At 47.9% G+C, this 26657-nt stretch overlaps 1 protein-coding gene across 1 annotated transcript in view; it reads left to right on the top strand.

Annotated features, from left to right (window-relative positions):
* The first annotated feature begins 6428 nt into the window (after nt 1-6428).
* The window catches only part of LOC144125803 (phosrestin-2-like), a 252584-nt gene continuing 232355 nt past the window's right edge, over nt 6429-26657 (top strand). Inside the window, exon 1 of the mRNA XM_077659511.1 lies at nt 6429-7957. The gene's annotated coding sequence lies outside the window, so the exon portion shown is untranslated. The remainder of the gene's footprint in view (nt 7958-26657) is intronic.

The raw sequence follows: 26657 nt of genomic DNA, 5'->3' as shown, positions 1-26657 counted from the left end.
AGGGTTCAGTTTTTGAACCCCTGTTGTTTCTAACTTGCATTAATAATTTCCCCTCTCTTGTGAACTCTCGTATTCCTCGGTTCGCTGATGATTGTGTCATTTTTAGAGAAATAACCAACCCTAACGACATTACATTACTTCAGACAGAGCTCACCACAATAGAGAACTGGTGCAAAGAATGATTAATGTAGCTAAATTTTACCAAATGCAAAGTCACGAGTGTATCTCGAAGACAGAGATAAATAAATCTTATTTGTGCCCGTCAAAAATGGCGGGGGAGAAGGATTTAGCCTAAACCCCCATTCATTCCCCTAACCGTGGGCCGGAATCCCTTGGGTCTCGGTGGCGGTCAGGGCGAGGCCGATGAGTTTGAAAAACTTCCGCCCCACCTCACATCTACATCGATAACATTTCGTTGTAATCAGTGTCGACATATAAGTACCTCGGCGCTCACATTACTTCTAACCTTAACTGGCCTCTTCATACCGAGAGAATAATTAGAGAGAGAGAGAGAATGAAAAGGAAACGCAGGGAGGTTAACCAGATGTGAGTCTCCGGTTTGCTACCCTACACTGGGGATGGGGGATAGGGGTTAGAAAGATGACAGAGAGGAAAACGAAAAAAAAAGGAACGTGCACACATGGAGACACACACACACAAGGCGTTCCAGTTAAACTGAGAGAATAATTAAAAATGCTAAGTGCTTGCTAGGCTACTTACGTCGCAACTTGTTTTAATGTTCCTTCTAATCTGAAACTATAGCTTTATAAAACATTAATACGATCCAAACTGGAGTATGCAACACCTGTATGGGGCGCTACTCATGACAGCTTAATTAGTGATTCAGAGATGGTGCAAAATAGCTCTGTGTGTTTTATCCTTGCTATATACAAGTAAACAGCGAGTATAACTACTATGAAGTTTAATATCTTGCTCCCATAGCTGACATCGCATTGAAAAGTGTTCCGTATCGCCCTGTTCTATCGTTCGTAATAAGCGAGTGTTCGTAATAGGCCATTATAAGTGAGATCGACAGTACTTCATTCGCGCCATTCAAGTTACCTTTTTTTTTCAGCCTTTGCACGGAGCTAAATAGGCTTCTTAATGCCCCGCAAGTAGCACAGTGCAAAGTATGTGCTATACAACCAAACTACAGAGAGCACAGCGTGTCTTGGCACCGTCAGCTGAACTACATTTCCAAAGAAAATAAAGATATTCACAGGAGTCGGCTCCGTTCGAGTGCCGCTCAGCATATCATCGGTGCTGTCTTTGATGAGCACACGGCAAGAGCATACCGCAGCACATACGTGCGACCAGTGCCATGTGCGGATCACTAAATTTTCACTTAGAGAGAGAAAAAAGACGACGCAGTACCCGGATCGGAGCTGCGAACAAGGCAAAGCGCGAAAAACATTTTAAAGTCGCTAAAGGTTAGTGATGGTATCTTACCGCCTACGACAAGTATTTTTTTCTACTCACTGATAGAATTGTTGAGAAATCTAGCAAAACTAGTTTAGGTTCCATTACAATACCTTCATTTATTGTGCGATACTTTACATCTCTGCATGCACCGAATGTCATATTGGGCTGGTCTCTAATGCGGGAGCAGAACTGAGCCGCCTGTACGCCTACCCAGATGGCGCATCGGCGTAAAAAACAATTTAGGCCTACGCTGTGTGGTCACCCCGAGAGAATGTCGCTCAAATACCTGGTCGAAGTGCTACCACTCAGTTTCTCTTTCTACGAGCGGCACTGTTACTTCGTATGTATCAACATAAAAATTATGGGCAGTACGGGGCATAACCTGCTCTGGTTGCCTGGCAACGAGGGACTGCTATTCAGTTTTGTGATAAGATAACGCTTAAAAAGCTCCTGCGTGGGCGATATGGCTGGTGGTGTTATCTCACTGAGAGTGGCCGTGCACACGACGGATGAATATAAGCGCGGACTATATGTTCATGTTTTTATGTTGTCTTGCTGCCCACGAAACAGGTCGTTTTAATCGTTCCCCGAATCGAACCTCATTTTTAAACCTGGATTGCACGTTGCATTTTTCTTCTCAAGGAAATGTGTGAGAAACTATCTATGTGACGGAATAGCGAGAATTTGTCAATGCAGAGGGGAACCGGAGAAGAGCATTCGGTTCCGAGTGTAGCCGGAAACTCACCGGGTTACCAGTGGGTGCAAGGTTTTCCCCAAACCGGTTGCTTGGTTTCTGTGCGGTGAAATGTTCTAAAAAAATGGCCTTTGACCTACCTCAAACAGGCCAAAAACACTTCAGTCGTTGTGAATTTTGCCCAAGATGTCTTTGTGCCACTGATATTCAATAATTATAAACAAGAGAATAACGAACCAAGCAGTGTCGCTTACGTGAAATTAAATAAAAGGCTGGAGATGAGATTAGACGTGTGAGCCCCGAAGAGCTTTAAATGCGGTATCTTCTCTGCTTCATTTTTGTTGTCGCTGTATATTATGGTCACGCTACGCAAACAAGCAAGCAAAAATCAGCAACCGACCAAAAAACCGAATTAGGAAATAGATGTTGAAAATAATTACCGCAGAGCTTTACTCACCATTCGCTCCTCAGCAAATTGTAGCTTCACCGCATGCGTTTCCTGTATGCGGGCGAGTGGCACTGCCGAGGGGTTCCTCTACCCGGAAACACCTGTGCGTTATAAAAAAAATATTTTTGCTGCATTTTTCGCGCACAGATAATGCTCGACTATATAAGGAAAAAAGCGATCATGATCTCTATGAAACAGCCTTCTGAAACGTTTGCCTGCGCTGGAAATAGCCTAAAATATTTAGTTCGAACGCTGGTCCCTTTTAGACTATTCACTACAACTCTCGCACTGCCAAGATGTATCAGTGTTTATTGCGGTATTCCTTTAGAGAAGAAGATATAAAAAAAAAACTAGGTTTGTGGAGGGCGCGTAATGCGAAGACAAGGCAAGCAATGGCTCGTGAGAGCAACGGAGTGGGATACAAGAGAGGGCAAACGTAGCAGGGATGAAGAGAGTCAGCTGGGTCGATAAGATTAGGAAGTTTACAGAGATAAAGTGGGAGCAGCTGGCGCAGGTCATCGTTAATTTCAGATCTCTAGGAAAGGCCTCTTTCCTGCAGTAGACTTCAGCTATTCTTGTTATGAGGCCGATGATGTTGATTCGGTATGGTATGCACATAAGGCGTTTATTGTCTGTTCGCTTTGCTCATATAACTCCACTCATCGACTGCGTAGCACAATTTGCGCTGAATCCGCCCTCAGCTGCCAATTACAGCACCATCATCGACCTTCCACCTATTCTGCAAAGCTGTGTAAACGGTACAATGTACCTGGACTCCATCGCAACATGGCTTCACAGCGCTGAGTACTATGAACGCCTTTATAAGGTTTCCCAATGGTATGAGTCCTGCATGCATACTGCGAAAGTCCCATGTGTGTGTATTTGCACATGCGCAAGAGTGTGTTTTGCGCGTGTGTGCCACCTTAACATTTCAAAACACACCTAGAGTAACCTGTAAAATTACACCGACACAGCCTGGCTGAGATCTTCGGCTATCATAGAAATAGCTTTCTTTCTTTCTTTCTTTCTTTCTTTCTTTCTTTCTTTCTTTCTTTCTTTCTTTCTTTCTTTCTCTTTCTTTCTTTCTTTCTTTCTTTCTTCCTTTCTTTCTTTCTTTCTTTCTTTCTTTCTTTCTTTCTTTTTTTTCTTCCTTTCTTTCTTTCTTTCTTTCCTTCCTTCTTTCTTTCCTTTCTTTCTTTCTTTCTCGCTCTCTATCTAACATACACACATGTGCAGTAATATCGTCGTGAAGCCTGCCTGTAGATTTGTTTTTGCCGCAACTGTATGTGCCTTGCAGATAACCCAGCTTTGAAGGACCGGTCAAGCACTATGGCGAGGAATTTTTTTGGTGGCTGCGATATGCTGATTGTGATGAAGGCACCTGTCGTACGTGTCAGTAGAGGAATCCCTTTCACAGATGTGGCGAGCGCTGTGTGTATGTTTGTACCTCATTCCAGGATGGTATGCCGCACACTTGGGAAGGAGGTGTCTTACGCGCGACGAGATGCTCGGCTAGATGCGCGCCTAGGTGCTCGAGTGTTATCGAGCAAGTTCGAACCAAAAACACGTTCTGCATCCTTTACCATCATAAGCATTTGTTTTTCCTCTCAATAACATAGGTGGATAGGAAACGAAGATCGCAACTGCACCTGTCATCGCGAACAGCTGTCATGGCGAAAGTTATACTCCTGAAAGGATGCAGTAGAGAGCAAGCCAAGGCCCAGGGAATCTAGAAGGCTAGAGTCACAAACTGAAGGCAAACACAACACTCATGATACTGATGCAGAAAAGCTATGCAACTGGGAGATCAATGACGGCATTCATTTTATTGATAAACAACTGAAAAAAGCAGTAAATCAACTCTTGTAAAGAGTACCTGGATGACCTGTATGTCAGAAGATTTCAACGATGGTTACACAAGCGTAAGCATCAGCGCCGCGTCTGCGAGCATGTGAGGTATTTTTTCTTTTCACGTATGCGTAAGAGTGCTCATATTGATATTTTCTTCAAGTGTTAATTAATGACCTTATTTTTCATCTTACGAAATGCATCCGGCAATGGTAGAGAGTCCGTTTGGGTGACAAAATCAGTAAATTTTCTGGAATAGAGTAGCAGCTGTTGGCGCGAAACAATTCTAGCTGGGAATAAATCTAGTCCCGTTCTGCGAAAAAAAACGGCGGATTTCGTTGTGTCTGCCGCGAGCGAAAAGCCTGGATTGTTCGAAAAGGTGGTTACGTCACACGTCAAGCGGCGGATTTGAAAAAGTTGTTAGAGCAATAGAAAACTGCTGACTAGAAGGTCGCAACATGACTCCAACGTCATTAAGACATGCAAGAACACAGGGTAAATGAATCGCGCTCAAAAGCACATTTAAATAATTTGTCGGGAACTGAACCCCTCACCCTTAGGTTGCGAGTGAGACACGCTGCTTATAAAAGACGCAGGCACGTTCGTACAACTTGGTTAAATTCGGGCTTTGTATATATTTCTTGTGGTCATTCTTATAATATAGTATAAACATAGTGCCCGTGTCTGCGTGGGCAAGAGGAGCCGCTAACGGGACCCATTAACGCTGCCGGGACCCATTTAAGGCGGAGCTTAAGTATCCCCCAAACTTTTCTTCTTTCCATTGTACTTAACATCGCTAGTGAATGAATGAATGAATGAATTTTTCTAAGATAAATTCTGAGAGCAATAGTATTTTAGAATGGTGGTGCATTTCTCTGAAGGCAGCTTTGGCGAAAGAGCGCCATGGGACAAGGTGTTTTTCTGTGTACACAATTTGCGATGGAATGCTCATTTTCCAAGCATTTCGCCCCACGTAATTCAAGCACCAAGCCAGGGGAAAGTTGTACCCTTTGTAACGCCGATGGGTTCGCAGCGGCACTGGGAATTGATTCGCACACCTCCGGCGTGCGACGCGGATGCTCACATAAGTAGACCACCGCTAAGGTAGGGAACTGGTATGTTTACAACGGCCTAATGCAGTGGGCGGTAATGAGAACACGCTGGTGACTGCAAGTTTCTGAATGAAATTTCTGAACTTGCACTTGTAAAAGGCGTTGAAGTAAGTTACCCCCGGGTCCAAAGTCCATAAGTTACTTCTGTTTTCAATTTTTTACAACACGTGCCTTTACCCGCAAAACGCTTCGTGAGCTAAAATTCATGTGTGAAAAAATAAATAGACGAACATCATTTCAATGTAAACACGCAGCGCGAACTGAATCTCGGTTGTAATGTTTGCGCCCTTTGTTGTTCATTCATATGCGGAAGTTTCTGGTATTCGAATGTTGTTATCTGTTAAAAAAAATTTATAATTAAGAGAGACGGCCCGTAATATGTGGTATTATTAAGCGGTTAGAAATGAAACGCGGCGCACAGAAAACAGGTTTTTCTTTTCTTAAGCCAACAAGTATTTCAGGTTCCTCGATGAGCTAATACAAAGACGCCCAGCCCGCGGCAGTAACGATGAGCCAGGTAATATCCACACAGACAGAGCGAATCAGGTCTAGAAACGACGAATCTGTGATCAATGACAGCCGTTTTATTAGTCCTGAAACGAGCGTACGTAATGGATTCCGATAGGACGACGGAGCATTATGAGCGATTAAGTCCCGGCCAGTCTGCATTTCCCGAGAGTGCGCGGGCCCCTTGACTCCTCGTGTTGCCCTGGCGAGCGAGCGCGTCCGTCTGAGTGCGCTGGGCAGGAAAGCCGAGCGAGCGACGGCGGGAGGAAACAGCTGAGAGACGCCGTGAGAGCGAGGGCGAGCAAAACCTCCGCCTGGCGCTTGCCGCGTCCCATTGGACGGCTGTCGCGGGAGGCGGAAGTGACGCGCGTTGCCCGGGAGTTTTCCGGTGCCTTCTAAAAGAGAGCTCCGCTGGCCGCATGGTGCAGCTGCTCGGCAGCGAGGGCTCTGTTGATCGCGGCTCGCCGACGGCGCAACAGCACCACGAACGCAAGCGAGTCTCGACTCTTCTCTGCGCCTCGCGCGACGCGCGGAGGCGTGGTGCCTTTTAGCGTAGCGTTGCTACCGCCGCTCGTTCGGCCGCGAGGAGGAGCTCAGTTGTGAAGCGGGCGAATTCGTGAGGTCGTTCTTCTGGACATCCGCAGAGGTCAAAGAGCATCCGACGGATTGAACAGGGCGCCCTTTCTGCTGCATCTAGCCGCCTAGCATTGTGGACTTTTATCTCTGCCGTTTCGGCGCCTTTTGTTTTCGTAAGGGTTTGCTGGGACGGCACGGACTACGGTGACGAGCCGCAGACTGAAATACGCTTTTCTCTAGAAAAAAAAAAGCGCGCTACAGTCGCCGCCGACGCTGCTGAAACGTCAACTGCATTCTGGTGTCGTCGCGAAAAGCCGAAGCATCTGGCCCCAGATGAACCAAAGGAACCTGCAAGTTTTCCCATCACCCGATGTGCAAGTGTGAAAAACATCGGTGCTTGTCAACACCTGTGTCAACAGAGAGCGCCGTCGAGGGATCTTCTTGAGTGACGTGCTTTCGGAGCTCGTGTGTGCGTGGCGTGGTTATTGTTGGGCAGTGCTCCAGCTAGATAGACTGCCTTCTTCCGTCAAGGTGACAGCGGTACCACTGCAGCCGTCGCCGTCTTGGGGACGGCAGCATCGCACTTTGCTTGATGTCAGTAGTGCCACTGGGCGAAAACAACTATTAGTGCTTTGAACATCTGGGGAAGCCTCTGAGTTAGGAGCGCACGAATCGCGCGAAACAACGCCTTTATTCTCGTGAAAACTGTTCTCGCTGGAACAGGGCGAGAGGAGTTGAAACACTGTTGGCATCGATCAGAAACGTGGCTACTGGTGCAGCGTCAAGATGTTGTCCTAGTGAGTGAAGCTCCGCAGGGAAGGAAACGACAAAGCGCTCCTGCTGCAGATGTCACCGCTGCCACAGAAACTGCAGCCGTGGTTGCCGTACTTTAACAAGCTGAAGTAGCGGCGAAAGTGCTGGCAGAGCGACCAGCGGCATTGGCGAACATTGCGCGACGACCACAGTGGCGAGACGTGTCGAACGGATGTGCTCGGCCCCGCTCGGCGGACGGTAGCCACGGCCGGCGCGTTGAGCAGAGTCGGAGGCGTGTCGAACTCTCGCCTGGCTGCGGCGTCCGCGGCCGGCCCCAAGCTGTCTCGGGGCGGCCTGTGCTGTGTGCACGAGGGGGCCACCACAGACGACGAAGAGGCGGACGACGTGGCGCGGTCCGCGGGTCGGCGGCCGCCCCCGACCCAGGCCAAGGTGGCGCGCTTCCACGAGCTCAGGCGCCAGGCCTCGGCCTCGGCCAAGGCGTCACCCGAGCAGCGGAAAAGAGAGGCCTCGCCCCCGCTCTGCCATGTCGAACTGCGAGGAAGGAAGGTGGTCAAGAAGTCCTCGCTGGACAACAAGGTGAGATGGAGCGACACTTTTTCTTGCACACGTATCAAGCCACTGCCGCGCTGGCGAGTCATAAGCACACTAGTCTTGCACACTTTATTTGCACGCTACACTTTTGCACTTCGTCTGATTGGTCAACCGTAGGCGCCCTGCCAGAGCAAAAAAACAAACAAAAGAAGAATGAGTAAGGCATTAGATAGCGTGCGAAGGTCTGTCGTTCGTTCAACATCGACATGCCCTTTTGCGGGATGCGTTATGATGCATAAAATGTCCGAAGGAGCAGACGAATTGCAGCGGCAGGGTCTGCAGTCGCGCTGCTCTTTTTTTTTTTGTAAATGTGAAAAAAAACACTGAGATCCAGTCAGCTATAGGGCACTGAAAACGCATTCCTGCGTAGTTTAAAAGGAGCTGTGTGTCAGCCAAGAAGGGCCACTGCATGTGTCGTCATCATCATCAGCCTCGCGACCGTTCACTATAGTACAAAGGCTCCTCCCATCGGCCTTCCTTATCCCAACTGTGAACCTTACTCTGCGCCATCCCTTCGCAGCGTCTGCGTTCCCATGGAATCCACTCCGTTGCCCTAAGGGACTGTCGAGTGTCAGTTCTGCGCATTAAATGCCCTGTCCATCTCCATTTCCTGTTCTCGATTATATCTACGGCATAATTAACTCCTTTTTTTGCCTAGGCTATTTTTCTCTCTTCCTTCTGCACGCGTGGTTTTCGCTAAATCTGTCAAATATAAGAATCCGAGGATTTCATGAAACGCTATTTGAAGACTCACATCAGATGTGTTTTATTGGCTTTTTTGCCAGAAACGTAAATTTCAGAGAGATTTATTTGTAAAGCAGTTTATGAAACCACTGAGCATCGGACGCATCAGTGCTACCACCGCTTTCTGAAGTGCTGATCCTGCCACCTTTATTTTTAGAGCTTTAATAATCCGAGACCACTGCTTCTAAGTACGAGGCTCAGTTTTGTTTACACGGGCTACAAACCATTCACAAAAATATTCTTCAATGCCGCAAGCATTGGAAATTAGCGACTTTTACCGTTTCTGGCAGTTAAAGAACACAATTGGATAGCTTAAACATGTCTCCTTATCTGCGTCTGTTTTTTTTTATCTGCGTGCTCATACGTCAAAGTATACTGTTTCCTATGCTTTCCACGACGAAAGAAGTATGCCGTGTTTTGAATGGGCATCTGTGCTTGCGTTAGGAACAACTGCCATTGACGTACATACCGAAGTGTACTCACGGATCTTCTCACTCTGACAGAGTACACTGCTGTTTGTCCGAACTGCACCCTTAGTGCGCAGACAAAGTTTCTTGCTTCTGAGAGCCAATACGGACAGTTATCTCACGTTCCCTTTACGGACTGCATTTACTACAATCTGAGCACACACACCAATATGAGCTTGTGTTCGGAAGCAGTGGAATAATTTCCCGGTCATGCTGTATTGACTGTCTGAATGAGTTATGTAGCAGGATGATAAAAATTAATCCAAAAATGCATACAGCAAACTACGGGCTTGCCCTCTTCATCACAGTATCGGGGTCAGCGAAATTAGCAAAAAATTAATAATATAATAAAGACCTGGGAGGACCGAAGTGGGTTTAAGGATTTCTAAAATAAACAAACGAAAACAGCTCAATCACAACCAGCGTCTCCGAACCCAGCAAACGCGATGTGCCTCGGAGTTTCTGTGTAAATTTTGTCTTGAGATGTCCAGGCACCATGCACTGAATCGATGGGTTCAGCAAGGAACGACTGCTTTTATAGTTCTACCATTTTTATTGCAGCCTTTTACTTTTGTGTAAAGACCGCCGTCACGGATAAGGGGCGCGCAGCTTCGTAGGACTAAGTTCAGGCGCACGTCCATTTTCGAGCGCTGTCGTGAGACGCTCAACGAGCGGAGGCGGCCGGGCGAAGAAACATCATTTAGAAATAGATCACCCGTCGGCAGGGCGCTTTGTTTGCTCTGCTTTTACCGCTTCCTTCGAACACACGCCGAAGCTTTAGACGAGTCTCGCACACGCACCCCTACACGTCTGGTTGCTTTTAGCCCGTTTCTCTCACCCTCACTTCCATGTCTTGGGTCACGCAGACCTCTAACCTTGTTTGGACGGCCACGACGACGAGGTTGGAGAAGGGCAAACGCAGAATTGCGGTGTGGCGAAAACATTTCCGCTGCAGTGTTTCTTTGTTGTTAAAAACGTCTTGATTATACTAATCGGCCTCGTTAAAAGTCTTCTGTGATTTTTGTTTTCAGCCTGCGCTTTTAACGTTCGTGCAACATTGCTTTCGGTTGGTGGAAAATGCTGAAAGCACAAGGTGTGTCTTTTGCTTTGAGCTGATGGCACAATAGTGAAAGTAAGCGGCTTCAGTGCTCAAATTTCGTGGCCAAGAATAAATCAGATTCTATTCATTTCATCTCTTCTAGCGGCGGCGCCTCATTTTCTCTCGATTACCCCTGATATAGGCGGGAACTGCGCCCATTAAAAGGGGAACACACCATGCAAAAGTTACAGTACTTCTCGTAGTCGCATGTCGAACTATGGTTGGATACAAATTATGAACAGCAACTCCTGGGCACTGCGGGCCTTGACCCACCCTATACATGTGGTCATTCCGCCGGACACTCACTGAAGCCTAGAAACAGGAAAGAAAGTGCTCTTGTGGACAAAAATGGTGTTTCGTCAGTTTTCAGGCAGAACCGTTCTATAGAAAGTACATTTATAGCATGTAGATGTATTACCTTTCCGGTTGATGTATCAAAAAAGACATTCATTAACGAAACATAGGGCATCGTGAAAGGTACAGCACAGGATAGTTATCAGGCGGATAGCCGTCGACGTTAAACTGGTTAAACAATTTCTAAATTGTAACTATGGAAGTAGAGCCTAGAACGTAGGGCAGTCATTCGTTTTCCCTGCATCCATTGAGTGAGGCACTTGTAGCGGTCTTTGTTCACGTCTCCTTAATCCTTAATGCCAGTTCTCGCTCTAAGCCGGTAGCGTTATGTTCTTTCAGAAAATGCCGGCCAAACTGAACTCATGGACCAATTAGTAAAATTCAGGACTTCAAATTGAGAGGTCAGAGCTTCAAACTCCACCAGTGGAGCATGTTTTGTTTGAGTTAGTCGGCAGCAGCTGACGGTAAACTTTTTCGGGCGAAGATAGACGGGAACTGCTAGCTTTGTGACAGCTTGGCTGGAGCTCAGCTCATCAGGCGTATTGAAATTTGAAGCCACAAAACCATCTGGCACTGTTATCGAGCAACGAAGTTCGAAAATTAGCCATATTACAAGCCATTGCGCTGTCAGTTTATTTACTCTGTTCACGTATCTTTGAGGTATGAGTGTTTAAAAACTGGGCCGACTATGTGTATGCACCCTTAAGGAATGATTTTTTACCACCCGTTCTTCCCGTCAGCAACACCAACACTGTCTGTAACAGAGGAGGCAAAAACTTATTACATTCCACGTACGCCCTAGGCGGAACATCTATAAATACCGAAGGGGGAAGATTCAGCTCGGAGGTTATTGGCTTCAGTTGGTGGCCTATTTGTCAATCAGCCGCATGTTTTGTAATTCAAGTAGGGCGCTGCTTTGCAACGCGCTTTGCCATCGTCCGCCGTGTATACGGTGCCGACACCCAGGGGTGAAGACAACCGAAGCAACAAAGTGACGTCAATTGCCCTTCCCCTCTTCTCCCCCTCCTCCTCTTTCTCGACACCCACTGCGGTTATCCACCCGCCCTGCATTCCCCGAGAGAGAGGGTGTGTGCGAGAGAGAGAGAGAGGGGGGGGGGGAAGCCATGTGTCAACAGATGGAATGAGCCGACTGCTGCATAAGAGGGCGATCGAAAAGCTAGTTCCGGTACCCGTCGGCCCTCGTAATAAGAGAAGAAGGAGCGGCGAGACACTGGTCGCTTGCTTGTCTTTTCTCCGTTTGTCTTTCGTTATTTCTTTCCATCATTTGCTGGAGTTAGCAGGCGACAGTTACTGAGATGTTGACTCAGTCGCTGAGTCTGTTTTGCTGTCAGCCGCGTCCCAGGCGTTTCGAGGCAAAAGGAGAAAGAGAAATTACAATCACCCTCGTTTGTTCTTCTGTGAAATAGAAACTAAACAAATATTTTTCTTCAGATAGTTCGATGATTTAGTAACCTCTACGCAGACACAAAAACACAAAAAAAAATAATGTATTTGCGCGCATGAATATCTAGCACGACTAGGTATGAGTAACAGTGGCTCTGAACTGCTGTTATATTTCACTGAAAATGGGGAAAAGGAGCAATACGCATTACCCATTAATATTCAGAAGCAATCATGGCAACAAGAGTTTTAGGGCACCTACTTTCAGATTTTTCATTCAAGAATAGGATCAAGACGGATGCACAGACAATGAGAATATCGGCAAGCAAAAATAACATGGCTATGCAGCAATCACGGTGTTTCGTAACGTTATTTCTATCTGCGTATAATATTACTTAAGGTCCGTGAAACTATTAGTGCAATGCCCTCTCGGTTGTTAGGTAGCTAATTTTAAGCAATGCACTGTTTTTTCGGTTTTATTAGTTACTTGTAATTCGTTAGGAAACAGCAGTTCTATGGACTGCAGAAGGCAATTAGCACGTAAATGTTCAAACACGTTCAAGTGCGGCACGAGCGCGAGAGAGAACACGCAGTAGTGCTCAGTGCTCATACGCCTAGATGAAACCGTTCGTGGGCCAAAAACGATATGCGATGAAAGAGGGGAGGCTGAACATGAACGAGCTCGCAACATTCCATAGCGCCACAAGTGCACCAGTTAATAGCTAGGGCTAACCCTCAAGGAAATAATAGTCAGAACAATTTATTTTGTAAAAAGTAGGCTGCCGTGAAGTATAAATGGAAAGCAAACGTTAAAAAAAATGCACTCCGAAGTGAGGAAACAAAAATAAATCAGGATGCCCTAAACTATCATGACTGAAGACGCTGACGGGAACCAGCCCCACGGGAGGCAGGCTAAATAAGATAGCGCGAGTGCCATAGGCACCCATCCATCTTCGAAACAGAGTGCCCTCGTTGTTATTCTCCCCCTATCTCTGTCTAAAAAATTTTTAAAAATGCAAGAAGAAAATGTGACCTCTACGTGTGGGCCCACTACATCGTTCCTGCGGTTCATGAAGGTTTAAAAACTATGCCGACGCCGATTGAACACTTCGCCCCACAATATTTGACAGCCTTCAGCAGCCAACACAGCGCGCGAAAAATGAAGGAAAATTTCACCGTGCTTTGCTAGCGCTCCAACGCCAAAGAAACTTTGGTAACGTCGCACGCTGACTGCATGAAAGCAGAGCTGGTCGCGAAGGGGGGAAAGCCAGCCAATGATAGCGTTACATGTGCTCGAGGTGAGGCGCTGGCTTTTTGTCGATCCGAGCGAAGCCTTTGTTGGCAGGTGTAAGTGCGAGGGAGCCGGTGTTGACTCGTCCTTCCCGGCGCTGTGCACGTTATCTTGTCGGCAACATGCGTCCGGTTGTCACAAGCACGCATGAAAAGGGGGCAGATGAAAAGCTGTTCAGCGGTGAAGGCGAACAAAGGAAGCCTCTCGGGCACATCCGCTTTCAGTCGTTCCTTAAACTGTCTTTATGTATTTATTGCGTGTTCCTGTAAAGTGAGGAAAAATACGAGAAAAAAACTTGAACGAACGAGTGATATAGTGAGCGTTCAAAGCTCTAAGTTACGAAAAAAGAAGAAAGTAGGCTGTAAGAAAATGTTACCGGCTTTTTATTTTTATTATCTCTCTATTATGATTTTTTACTTGTCAAGGATAACAGGAAGAAAAAGGTTCAACCACTCGTAATTAGCATTGTCCCTTAAATATAAAATATCTGTTTATCCAGTGGAACAAGCTTCCGCATTCATCATTCTTTGTTTCTGTGCTTGAGTCGACTGCATTTTAATGCAATAGCGTGCAGTGGATATTTGGCGCGCAGCTTGCCTTGTGTTCATATGTATGCGATAAATGTGGACACGAATCATAGCGGATCACAAATAAAACAAGCGTCCAATGGGTTCCGAAATTATGAACTCGAGCCCCTTGAGGTGGAACTGAGCCTTCTGTAGTTACTAGATTATTCCGTTGTAGTCTACATGAAGCTTTGTGTAATTTCGCCAGCTTTTCATGGAACACATCTAGCTTTATTAAAATGCGATATCACTGAAGAACTAGAATACAGTGAACGAATTGATTGTGAAAAAAAATAGTGCCACAAAAAAAAAACATAGCAGCCAGCGCTGACAGCAACGATTGCTCAGCCGTTACAGCGGGAACTTGAATCCTGTGGCAGAAACAGGCTTTAAGGTGTTCACAATCCGGTTGCTGTCTACTTCGTCAGCCCTCACAATGTGTGCGTTTTGTGCTTTAGCCTGCAGTTATACACAAATTTCGGTTCTTTTATTTCTATCAGTTCAGTTTCCTAAATTTCTACTCAGGCACACTTGCTCCGGGCTTATGCGAGAGATACCAGCAAAGTTGCGTCGTTAACTATAGAGACTGCTGTCTTAGCCCGTGCTGAAAATATCACCGCTCGGATTAAATGAACATGCATGAAAAGCGATTGAGGTCATTTACGTACACAGTGATAACAACCGCGATAAAAACCTGTCTGCAAAATTTCTCATTTCAAGTTTTATTCATTAAAACAAACAATGACGCTGATAAAACAATACATATTTGACTAGGAGGCCCTTAAGTAAAACCTGTCGGGGGAAAATGGTCCGAAACGCTGCTAAAGCGTGCGGCCCGTTTAAGGAAGCTGTTAAGGCTGCGAGATGATGGACGTCTCCCAACAATCTCTTGATGTTATCTGCTCATAACAGCGAGAACGACTTTGTTCAGTGTCAGGACGATGATATAGCGGCTCAGATTGATCCTGGACGTCTCGGCTTACCCAAACAAGCGCCATTAACTCGCATACAGCGAAGGCTGAGCTCTCTGTTTAAGAAAGCTGAGGGAAGGCGCGCAGTGCTTTTAAAGGCCCGCGGCGTTGGAAAAGGCTAGGTTAGCCAAACTTTGACGGCTTCGCAAAAACAAACACATCCGACGGGGACGCCTGCGTACCGCCTACACATTACCACTTCCATTACCCGCACGGCAAGTAACAACCGCCGATGCCTGGTAAAAAAGAAATATTTATAATAAAACGAAATCCTACACCTTACACAAACATCTCCTGTCGACCCCGCGTCGCTAGGGGATGAAAGCAGCGAAATATGTTTGTATGTTCTCATCACTTTCTACGTACCCGCGGCCGCGCAAACGCAGATATGCGGTGACGGATGACGAAGCAAAAACGCTGTGTTTATGCAGCGCGTCACCTCTTTCGCGGGTTCTTGTTTTTGTGCTACTCGGGGATCGCGGGGAGTTTGGCCCCCTTTTTACAACTCTCTCGGGGATCGCGCTCTCTCCGCCGCCTACGTTGATGCGCGCGCCACTCGCACCTCACCACTTCACGCCTCATTTTACCCAGCTGAATCCTAATGCTGCACCGTGCGTTATGGAGATATATTCTTGCGCAAACATCCTGTTGACCTCTGCAGGCCCGGCGAAGTGTGCGCTTTCACTGTTTGTTATTCCTGTGGCACCGCAACCGATGCGTTTATCCATAGGGGAGCTGTCTGCGGCTGTTTGGTGTTTGTCTTTAACTGCCTGTCGGCGCGGCTACATGAACAGGAAAGTAGATGAAGTGTTCCTGGCGCTCCGGTGCTAATACGATGCAACGCTGCCCTAGCTGATGCGCAGCTCGAAACTAGCGCGCTTCACGAGGAACCCCGAACACCGAGCGGATGATGTCTTCCACCGAGACGCTCATTTGCACTGCGTATGAAGCAAGTTTCAGAACAATAAATGGGTCGTACGTCTATGGTGCAGCACAAGCTTTTATACAGACCTCCTTTTAGAGCGATCATTTTCCACGGTACATCACCACCTTAACTCGTGACCGAAAACTTTCATGCCCGCCTGCGTTTGCACGCAGTTACTAGCATGCTCCGAAGAGTGCGGGCTCTCGAGAATGCAAGACCTGATAGGAGTGACGACACAAAATATCGTGGAACTGTGGCGTTTAGGACAGGTGGAATATTTTTGATGAAAACCGGACGTTTGCCTTAAAAGGGCAGATCCACGACACCTTTTTGCTGTCACTCCCTGGTGTAGTCGTCTGGCGAGGAATTACATGAAGAATTAGATCCAGCGTGCGTGCCATACACACACGCGAACACCGACCCACTCTAGGAATTGTTGCCAGCGTAGTAACGCCTTCACTGTCGACCGATCGCGGAGCCCCCGCCAACTGCACGGAAATGCTCTTGACAGGAATCGAGGACTTCGGAAGTGAGCTTATGGAGTCGTTCCGGGGCACGCCGCGCTGGGCGCGCTCGACGGAAGTGCGCCCCCTGCCCGCTGAGCGGAACCACCACGCGTGGTGTTGCTCCGGCCGCCACGGGGTGCAGGCAGGCTGGGTTCGGCGCCCCGCACAAGATCGATGGTGTGCGTGTGTGTGTTCGGGCAAGCCGACAGGCACCGAGATGCGAAACGGTTGCGCTAACGGTAGCTGTCGACACGCTGTGACGTGCGCCCTATTCGGCAACATAATATACGGGTTTCGCCCTCTTGCCACACTACATTTCTTTTGTTTTTCTCGTGACCCAGCCAGGAGTCAGGAAAGTCTAGTAAATCCGAGGTGCGTAACAGTGATGAAGTCTGAGAATTTTTTTTTAAGGAGGGGGTTATGGATTTGCTAGATGTGCATTGATATTGGTGGAGGGGATGAGAAAAAAAAAAGGTCATCGTGGCCTTAGCGTTTTTCCTCCATAAAAATGCAGCCGTCGAACCCGACCGCGCCGGCTGCGTTTTTATGGGGGAAAAACGCTAAGGCGCCCGTGTGCTGTGCGATGTCAGTGCACGTTAAAGATCCACAGGTGGTCGAAATTATTCCGGAGCCCTCCACTACGACACCTCTTCTTCCTTTCTTCTTTCACTCCCTGCTTCATCCCTTCCCTTACGGCGCGGTTCAGGTGTCCAACGATATATGAGACAGATACTGTGCCATTTCCTTTCCCCAGAAACCAATTATTATTATTGTTATTATTATTTGCGCTTGTACCAGCATCATGTAGGGTGCCAGAGATACAGCTGGTTTAGCCCTACTCTAAGTCCCTGGTTTGAGGTGACATTACAAAGCTGCTGGCACAAAAAACGAGCGCGGACTTGTACGGTTGCAAAATTGCGCCAAGGTTTTCACTCCTCCAGTCAGCGAGCCGAATAGTGAGAGGAGGGCTATGGTGAAGAAGCGAGTTTGACGCGAAATGTGCAGGCGCCCGCAGATAACGTTTCTGAGGGAGCATTAATATTTTTAAACAGTCATAAAATTAAGTGTTCGCCTTGCATTGCTTGCCTAGCCAGAGGAGTTGAGTGCAGGTAGACTTTCAAAAACATTTCCACATGTGCAAAGCCCATTACGTATAAACAATCGTCGTGTTTGTAAACAAAGGCGGGACCGCGTGCACTCGGCAGCAATGCGGAGTGTCGGCAAGAACGAAACATTTTAGTACTGGGCCCAGCGACACCGCCTTCAAAACCAATTTGCACGGGTAAATATATCAAAGCGGGCTCGTCGCTTCTGGCTAGAAGCATTTTTATTTACGCCTTGAGTGCAGTTTTCATATTTTAAAAGCCTGTTCGCCAGACACAATTACAAGGATGAGCGCTCCAGCGGCTTCTTTCTCCGCTCCTACAGTGTCCAGCGAGTAACAACGCGGCTACGGCGGCCGACTGTGTTGTCTTATTAAACGAAACCGAGAAAGCGCGCGGTGTGGAGAGAAACTAACTGTCTACAGTTCTCAACTTCTGGGCCAATGCAGCAAACCCGACTGCTAGTTCAAGAAGGACTTGGCCATGGACGACGCGAAGAAGCTTTTTCACGTGACGATCGAATGCTGTGATGTATTTTGTTTTCTCCGAGCCACTTCACTCCGGAGAACGTGAAAAATTACTGGCCGTATAAGTCATACGCTTACTTTGAACTAGGAAAATGCGATGTCTCTATTCTTTGCAACGTTGCCGAGTTCGTAGCGAACTTAATTGCTTTATTCAACCTGATGAAAGAGACATTCGTGGCAGGAGTTGAGGTCTCGCTCCACTGGTAAATGCATGGAGGTCCCGAAAAATTCTCTCTTTTAGCTCTCATGGCTTTGGGAGAGCTGGAAAAACGGATAGACATACGGCTTCAAGACTAAAATTACACTCACTGTGCTGAACTAAATATTTCAGTCATTCTAGTTGCTATTATAAAAATGACATTCAAGTGCGCATGTTTTACTTGATCAGAGTGGTTCTTGATGTGTAATAGTCTGTGTTCACCATGTTTTGATCAATCTCTGGTGAGAAAATTGAGATAATATGGGTAATAACACTGCGTGAGTTTGGTGAGATTCTAGCGATGTTTAATCGTTTTTTTACGACCAGTGTAGAAAAGCGACACCTGTAAGCTCGCGAAAGTGATTATCGTAGCGGAAAAAAATGTGTGTCATGCTGCTTCAAAAACCGCGCTAAATAGCGCCACGCTGTGAACGGTAAACGCTAGAGGTAGCAGCTTTTCTCCATTTCTTTTTTGCGCTAAGATATGGTCATCACGTTGTCCGACTGACTCACATCTTGAAACGGCCCTCTGCATTCAACTTAGGATAACATGCAGTCATAATATCGAGTCTAAACTTCTTACGTTGACAGCAGAACGCGAACTAATTGCAGGCGTTGATTCTTGCACTCTTTACGGCGCAACCGAAGAGCGACCATGCGGACAAAAAGATGCAAACTAACCGATTGTATTTTCATGAAGAAACTGTATGCTAGCTACGAAGCCGCTGCGCCGTCGAACTTCTCCTCGCTCTAGGTCCGCTACCCATCGCCCTCGCCTTTACCTGGCCGCAATAAACTTGCGGAAGCTTACGCCGCTCCCTTTCTTGTGCCTCGCGGCTCAACCAATCGTACCATCGGGAATTATTGTCAAAAACACAAAAGCAGGGCAAATCGAATGCAGACGGTCTTATCTTCTGCCTGCCCTTCGGAAGTCACGGCTGACGCCAGCGCCTGCGCACCTCCGTAAAATCGCGGCCTTACGCTTCTTTATAAATTATTGCTTGCCGGGTAGCTTGTTTGCAAACAAACTTGCGGGCAAACAACAATTAAAATATGAAGTGGATTTTGTCAATGAGGACGCGGACGTTCTTGGATCAGTGACGTGTTCGCGCTCTGCAAGAGGCATTCGCAAAGCTCTAGCATCCTTCTGCCTTCCAGTTACGGGAAGGGGCAATAAAGTTCAATGAACGCGCGTGTGAGAAAGGCGATTGGTGAATTTACTCATGAGCGAAGTGCCGCTTCAGTCTAATCTATATTTATTATAATTTTTTTTTTGCGTGGCTTGCTTCGAACGAAACTCCCCATGCGCTGTAGCTTTCCTTCGTGGTCTGCTGTACTGGGCGACAGCTAGCGTCTGTGGCTGTACATTGAAAGCTACGAGCGCGCGCCGCAAACTTTCACTCCTGCGTCTTTCACATGCGAGCGCGTGAGAGCGGTGCGCTTTCGGAAGCCAAGCGCTCGTATCCTCCATTGCATAGTAAAAAAATCCTGTCCCCCAGTATAATGCAATATTAGGCTGCAATCAAAAAGCTTTCTTAAAAGGGTGGCTCTTCAGGCTAGCTATTCAAGGATATTATTTAATGTCACACGACAGGTTTATAACGTTGCGCTGACCGTTGGAGAGAACGCACATTTTTTTCCCTAAGGGAAAAAAATTAACAAACTGGTTGCAGACAGACGGCGGTTTGCTGATCTACAATTCCCATAAATGAATCAGTGTTTCCGGTTTCTTCTCTGCTAAAAGTTCCGCAAGTAAGAAGACTACAAAAACTAAGAAGCAGAGACTGGAGCACTGTTACTACCCCTGAGTCAAATTTGCAGACACAAGAACTATCCTGTTTCCCACTCTCCTCCTAAAATGCATGCAGCTAGACAGACGAAAGTATATTAAGACGTGGACTACGACCGGGATGTAAGATATGTTGGGTGCTGAATCATGAGTGCCACGTTTAATGCAGCCGTGAGAAATAGAGCGCGATCCGTCTAATACACCGAGTGCTCATTTTCTTAAAAGGTGCCCGGTATATCAGTGCGAAATCGAACCGATCTGATAATTTGCTCCGACTTGGAACAAGCGGCCTCGCTACCATTCGTAACACTCGTCCCGCTACTCTAAGCGTCCACATTCACGCCTAAATTCTCTCATATCGTTCTGCGCGCAATCCACAGCAGCGTTAAAGCTACCCACGGACCCGATCGAAATTAATGAAATTACCGGAGACAGGGGCGGAAGGGGAGGAGAGGGGGGTGAGGACTCGCGACGATTCAACAGATCGAAGTGACGCGTACTTAAATGTGCGCACCCGAGCAGCGAAGAGGTGTCCCCCTAATCAAACTCATCGATGCGCCGCTCCGGGCGGGTCGCCGGGACACTGCTGGAACTATGGCAGGGGCCGGAGCAAGAGGGTGGCCCGCCGCTGCGTGTAAGGAGCCCTCGGGGGTTCTCGGACATTTCTGATTCAATTACGGCGCCGACAGCCATGCCGCTGAGTGGCATCTGGCACTTTCAAGCGCCCAGAACTGGCTTCGCGCTCGCCCGTGCCAACGCCTGGCAATCACAATACGTTGTGACGTAGTGGTACGTGTTGTCGTCGTCCTCGCCGACGTTAGAGCCGCACGGGACGACGGGCGCCTGACAACTTCCACGCAGCTCAGACGGGAAGGAGCAGGCAAGACAAATAAACAATTAGAAACTGCGAGAGAGAAGGAGAACAACAACAAAGGAACCCTCGGGGAGCCGCTTTGCTTGAGTAGCCGTGCAACAGCGCGGCTCCAAGGTTCACTTGTGCGTCAGTCACGGAGAACATCGTTCGCACCAGATCGAACGCCCTGCAGCCGTTTCTCTCTTTCTCTCTCTCTCAGTGCCTATAGCATAGAACACGCCAGACCAGAACGCTGCTCCCCGGCAGGCAACGACAGTGTAGGCGAAGAGTATACGACTAAGACCGAACCCATTCGTGTGCTGAGCATCAGAGGCAGCGGAGGCGGCGAGCGACTGACTCCGTTCCTGCTCTTTGCTCCCGGAGTCGAAGTAGATCTTTTCTGCGCCCTCCCCTGCTTTGCTTTTCTTCATCTTATTCTTTTTTCACCGAATTCAACGGTGGTGGTGGTCTAGCAGTTCACTTCGCTCGTGACGCCTTCTTTTTATTTTTATTTATTTTTTTCAGCAGAGTTGTGTCTCGCTGCTTCGCCGACAACACTGCGCCGGAGTCGAGCTTTCGTTTGTCGTTGCCGCCTCCCACGCCGTCGCTTGCCTTCTTCGCTGGGCGAGAAAGTCCTCATTTCATTTATTCCTTCTTAGCGCACGTGGCGGTGCTTTTCCATTTGAACTCGGGTCTTTTGCAGCATCCCCCCCCCCCCTCCTGCACGGAGCATTTCGCTGTTGCTGCTAGCTCTCTTTTGTGATTTGTGCGTGGATGGAATGCAAGAGCTACGGGAGGCGGTCCCGGTTACATGTGGTACTTTTGTTAGGCATTCCTCGAGTGAAAGCGTGTTGTCTACTGTGTATGTGTAAAACTAGGCGACCTTTGTTTAATCAACACTTAAAAGAAACCGGTACGTTCTTAACAAACAGCGTCATTGAAGACTTGTACGACACGTTTAGAGATATCCCAGGAATGTCGAAATCAGTCACCAGTTACTGAGCATACGCGGCTGGAAGGGGCATCAAGTTCCTTGCACATGAAGCTGAGCAGAGCACACGTATGTCGGAATGTTTCCTTTGTGGCTGTAGGTGTATACATAATACATTCTTTTATATAAACGCAGTGGCGCCAGTGTGGATGAGTGCAGAGTGCGGTGTGATGTGGTGTTGCACGAGCGGGCCGAGGCCCATTTAAATTATGGGGCTATCGTCATCTCCAACCCACCCTAGGGTTGTGTGATGCCTCGAGCAAGGAATGACACAAAATTCCTCAAAATCCTCCTTGAAGCAAGCAAACACTGCGTCGACCAGAGAGCATCTGGCGCTGGCAAACCGCACCATCTCTAGCAGCTAATTCCCGCACTGACTCGGCTGCATGTGATCGGGTAGTTTTACTTTATGCTGATACAATGAAGACGCAGCTATAAGTGGAACGGAGACATGACATGGGTCAAAATCCGGACAGCGAATTCGAGGAGGAAATGATTACATAAGGGGGTGCCAAGTTTCTTTTTCAAGTATTTCAAGCGCTTATGTTACAACACCGTTCTCATCTCGTGTGCATTTTTTTAACTATCAGCGTGCTGGACGAAAAGGCAACGTTAAAAAATACGTACTACTTAAAGCGGACGCGCCTAAGGGTCTTCTAATGAGTTACCTCGATTTTTTTTCAATATTCAAATACGGAATATACCATATCGTTCCGAAAATACTGCGAGTATTGTGCTTTAGCTTGTTAAGGGAAGCGTTCTGTAAGCAATCTCCTTTGCCGTTCATAAACCCTACTATGGCTGTTTTAATGATGCGCAATCGAGAGTTACAGCCGACCGAGACTTCCGGCATTAAGAGAGCTACGTAAGGCACACTTGCGCGCGTTAATCTCACGGGGTGAAAGATGTTCTTGGAAGTTTGGTATATATAAGCCTGTCAATGCATTAGGCAAGATTCGGCTTAAACTGGCAGAAGTTATATTAGTCAAGTCGTGGAGGCTGCGCAGTTACCTTCCATTACTCACTCGGGAAGCTGGTAACTATTTCGCGGCCCCTTCCTCGTCTCCTCCCTATGCATTTACACATTTATTATCACTTTTTATGGGGGGACCTCTGCGCACCGAGAGACGGCGGTGTCCCGATGACGCACTTGTGAGAAAGTCCCGAGTTTTTAAGTGGCGGCGTAATTGAAGACGCTTGTAAGACACGTTTACTGCTGCATAAAAAGCACATAAACCGTGGCTCCAGACACCCATTTAGCGATGTGTTTTTCTTGACATGCGCAAGGTCTGAACTTCCTCTCTTCCCTTAGCGACGCTCCTTCCAATGTTATATATACGGCGGCCTTTCCTGCGGGGCCCCTGTGCCGTGTTGCAATGCGAGGCTTCTCCTCCGCGACGCGTGGAACTAGGAAAAGCTTTCGCCCAGTTTGGCGCCACGTCAAAATCGAACATTACGCCCAGAGAGGAGAAGACAGCTGGCTTCCCTCCCTGTTACTCGCTATAGAGTGCCTAGAGAGCGGAAGTTTAACACGCTAATGGGCTCTCAATGCTGACCCCATCTCCACGCGCTTTGCAAGCAAGCGCAGATGAATGCGAACAAGCAAGCGGGGATGTTTGTGACCGGTACGGAGTGGTGTTTATTCAGCGAATTTTGAAAACCCGAGAGGAATTCGGGGGAAAGATGGGTCATACAAAATGGCTAAAAATTTACGGGACGCTTAAGCATCGGCTTTGATAGTAGAACGCGAGAGCGTTATCGAGTCCCGTTCGTGTCGCCTGAACACTCATACAGCGAGCTAATTCCTAATTAGCGTACTCATATATATTCACGTACGTCTCAGTGCATGTCTCTAAAACAGTTTACTTAGTCAAAGACCACAACTCATTCAATAGAGCCATCGTTATTCAGCTTGAACCAACGGGTGTTTGTGTCACTTATTGAAGAGAAAAAATAAAGAGAAAGAAGGCTTCGTTGCCTATAGGTAGCGTGGCCACCTCTTAATCTGGGGGACCTGATTCAATGCCCACTCAAACCAAAATCGACGTTATTTTGTTGTCAACTCAATTACTTTTCTTTGGCTACAGGGACCTGGTTCAGTTCCCATTCAAACCAAAATCGAAGTTATTTTGTTTTAAACTCAATTACTTTACTTTGGTTACAGGAGCCTTCTGCATAAATGCGGCTCCAGCCCGAACATTTTTTTACCTGTTCGTAAACGTTATTATTTCTTTGCTTTCGTTGATATTTTTCGCTCACAGCCAACGACGCCAACCACGACGACGCTGGCTGTTTTGCGACACGGGACCCTTAACGCGGTCGCAATAAAGGTGTGTTACATGGAAATGTAATTTAAAAAATGGCGCATTAATGTGTTCGCGTCGAAGCCATACGTAGGACATTACCTGGTAATATCCTGCGGTAAAGCGTGTACATAGCTTCTTTGCTGTATGCGTACTATCTGCGCCCGCCATCGTGTGTACACTGTGATGGACTCGCAAAAGCGAGAAAGTGGCGTCTACAAGCGGCTTGTTGAAACCGTGAATGCGCACCAGATGGCTCTTCTTAAAATAAATTTTACAACGCGTTTAGTGCGTACCGCAAACATGGGCCGATACAAACCAGCAATTGAGGCTCCACATGCATCTGATGTTGTGTCAATCAAACAATGAGTCCATTATTCAGTCAGTCACTCACTTGAAGAGCCGATCAATCAATAGTCAATCGATCAACCGGCCAATCGGAGTTCCTCATCCTGCAAACTCATTGTTTAGTTCGTCAGATGCCAGTCGGTAAGTCGACCTGAAGAGCCAAGTCCCAAAGTATCGTCTCGAAAAGCCGCAACAGGATTGCTGTCCTTTCTTCCTCGTTGAGTGCAACTGAGTGATCCTCGCAAGAGAAGACTCGCTGTGTGTATTACCTGAGACGAGGCAGGCAGGCTCTAAAACAAGGCTGTTCAATACATTCTCCGATGCGGAGAGAAAGGGTGCTTGAATGCTTCTTTCCTGACTGGCACCTCTGACGTGAACGGGGCTGCAGGAAGTTGCTGAGAGACAGCGAAGAATTTACCGAAAACTCTGGCTGCCAAAGCGCAGAGCTTATCAACACATCTCTGGATGCCCTCAGCTTGAACGATGTGCCATTAATGAGATGGCTCTCTGGAGACTTCGCGATATGGGCGCGAACCCTAACTCACGCTTGCAACGTCATAGAACTTCCCCGAGTGCAGTGATATTAAAGTAGATGCTGAAAATGCTTTGTTTTTCCCAAACTGGCCACAGTATATAACACTCAGGAAAGTCGCAGTGCAGAGGGTGTCTTACATAAGAGCAGCTCCCGAGTTGAAGGCGGTCCCGGCGGCCATCGTCGAATCAAATAATCCGCAGGCCACCTGCGCACTGTTCTCTGTGCAGCCATAAAAAGTCATGACGTTTTCTTCACAGAGGCTCCCTTCATTTACTCCCACAAAGGGCGTCAGGCCGAATCGTTAGCGAGCCATCAGAGTTCGAGACAGCATTCGTCACGTTTCGCTCAACCGACGCTGTTGTTCTGACAGCCGCAAGGCACCGCACTATCTTTGCGCGATGCAACATAGCGCATAACACGCAGCCCATGACAGGAGGTCTTCGTCACTGACGCCACGGCGCTCTGAGCGTTGCGCCCAACATATCAGGTAAACGTGTACCGACGGGAACACGGGAGATGAGCATCGTCGCCACCCCGTCACATCGTGATTTCTCCGTCGCTGCTTCGTGACAGTACATTTCGACGCGCGCTGTAATATCGCCCTGTGTGTGGCCGTGGCTGACGGCCTTATACGGAGCGCTCAGACCTGGGGAAGAGAACGACGGGAGTAATCTTTCCCGCGCTGACGTGACAACTACGCGAGCCGCTCGCCAGACCGACCGCTCGGACCCCGAGAGTAGCGTCAACGTTCCCCGAGGTGCGTTCCCTCACTCGAGCTGTCACACCTCTATCACCACCACGTTGGCAGCGCGTTGCGACGAGAACGCCACCACCAGGAGAGATGGCAAATACGTATGTATGACCATTGGTGCGAGCATTCTGCTGGGAGAAGGATATGTACCTTCCAAGAAGTCTTTATGCGGGACGGAAGCTTAGGGGGAATAGGGGGGCTCCAGAACAGTCGGCATTAGTTCAGCAGGTCCCGTTCGATTCATCATTCCCCCACCTCTTCATCGTTTTTTTTTCTATTTTGTCTCTCCATTGTCCCTTGTGCGTTGGATTCAGCGGACTCTTGATGGAATGAGAAGGGATGACGTTTGCATGATTCTCTGGTCTGGCGCTCGCGACGGACATGACGCGACGAAGGAGTGTAAAAAGAGACTGGACGAGCCGTCGCTGGCCTCCTGCAAGCGCTGCGCTTCCTGCTGCGCGGACGGCGCCCAAGGGCCTCGTCATAGAGACGCCCAACGAGAACGAGAGGGCAGAAATTTTGAACAGACCATCATGGCGGGCGACGTGCTGCAGGCGCTAGCTAGGCTATGGGTGAGAGTCCGCTGAGTTGTTTTGTGCAAGGACGCAACGAAGCCGCATTTCCTACTTTCTTCTTGCTGGGAAAATACTAGTCGCAAAGAAAGAGTCCCAGCCGTCTCACAAAGCGGGAGGCGAATGTGATAGCCGTTACGGCCGAAATAAAATGTGGGTGTGGGCGGGGAGGCCAGCGCCACAAAGCGGAGCTGTGCTGGGCGTTCGGAAGAGTGCGGTTCTGGCGGAAGCAGGGCGCCAAATTGCTCTCCTGGGCCCACGTGATGGTGTAGGCGATAAAGTGGAGGCAAAATATATTCGGATTGTTTCCGCTTTGCTGCCTGCTCGTTTATTGAGTCACGTGGGCGCAATGTGAGCTCCGCAAGGTAGCAGGAAAACGAAGATATACGC

This window comes from Amblyomma americanum, chromosome 3, assembly GCF_052857255.1.
Source record: "Amblyomma americanum isolate KBUSLIRL-KWMA chromosome 3, ASM5285725v1, whole genome shotgun sequence".
NCBI classification, from domain to species: Eukaryota; Metazoa; Arthropoda; class Arachnida; order Ixodida; family Ixodidae; genus Amblyomma; species Amblyomma americanum.
Note: the sequence above shows the minus strand (reverse complement) of the source record. Positions and strands in the feature narration are given on the sequence as shown.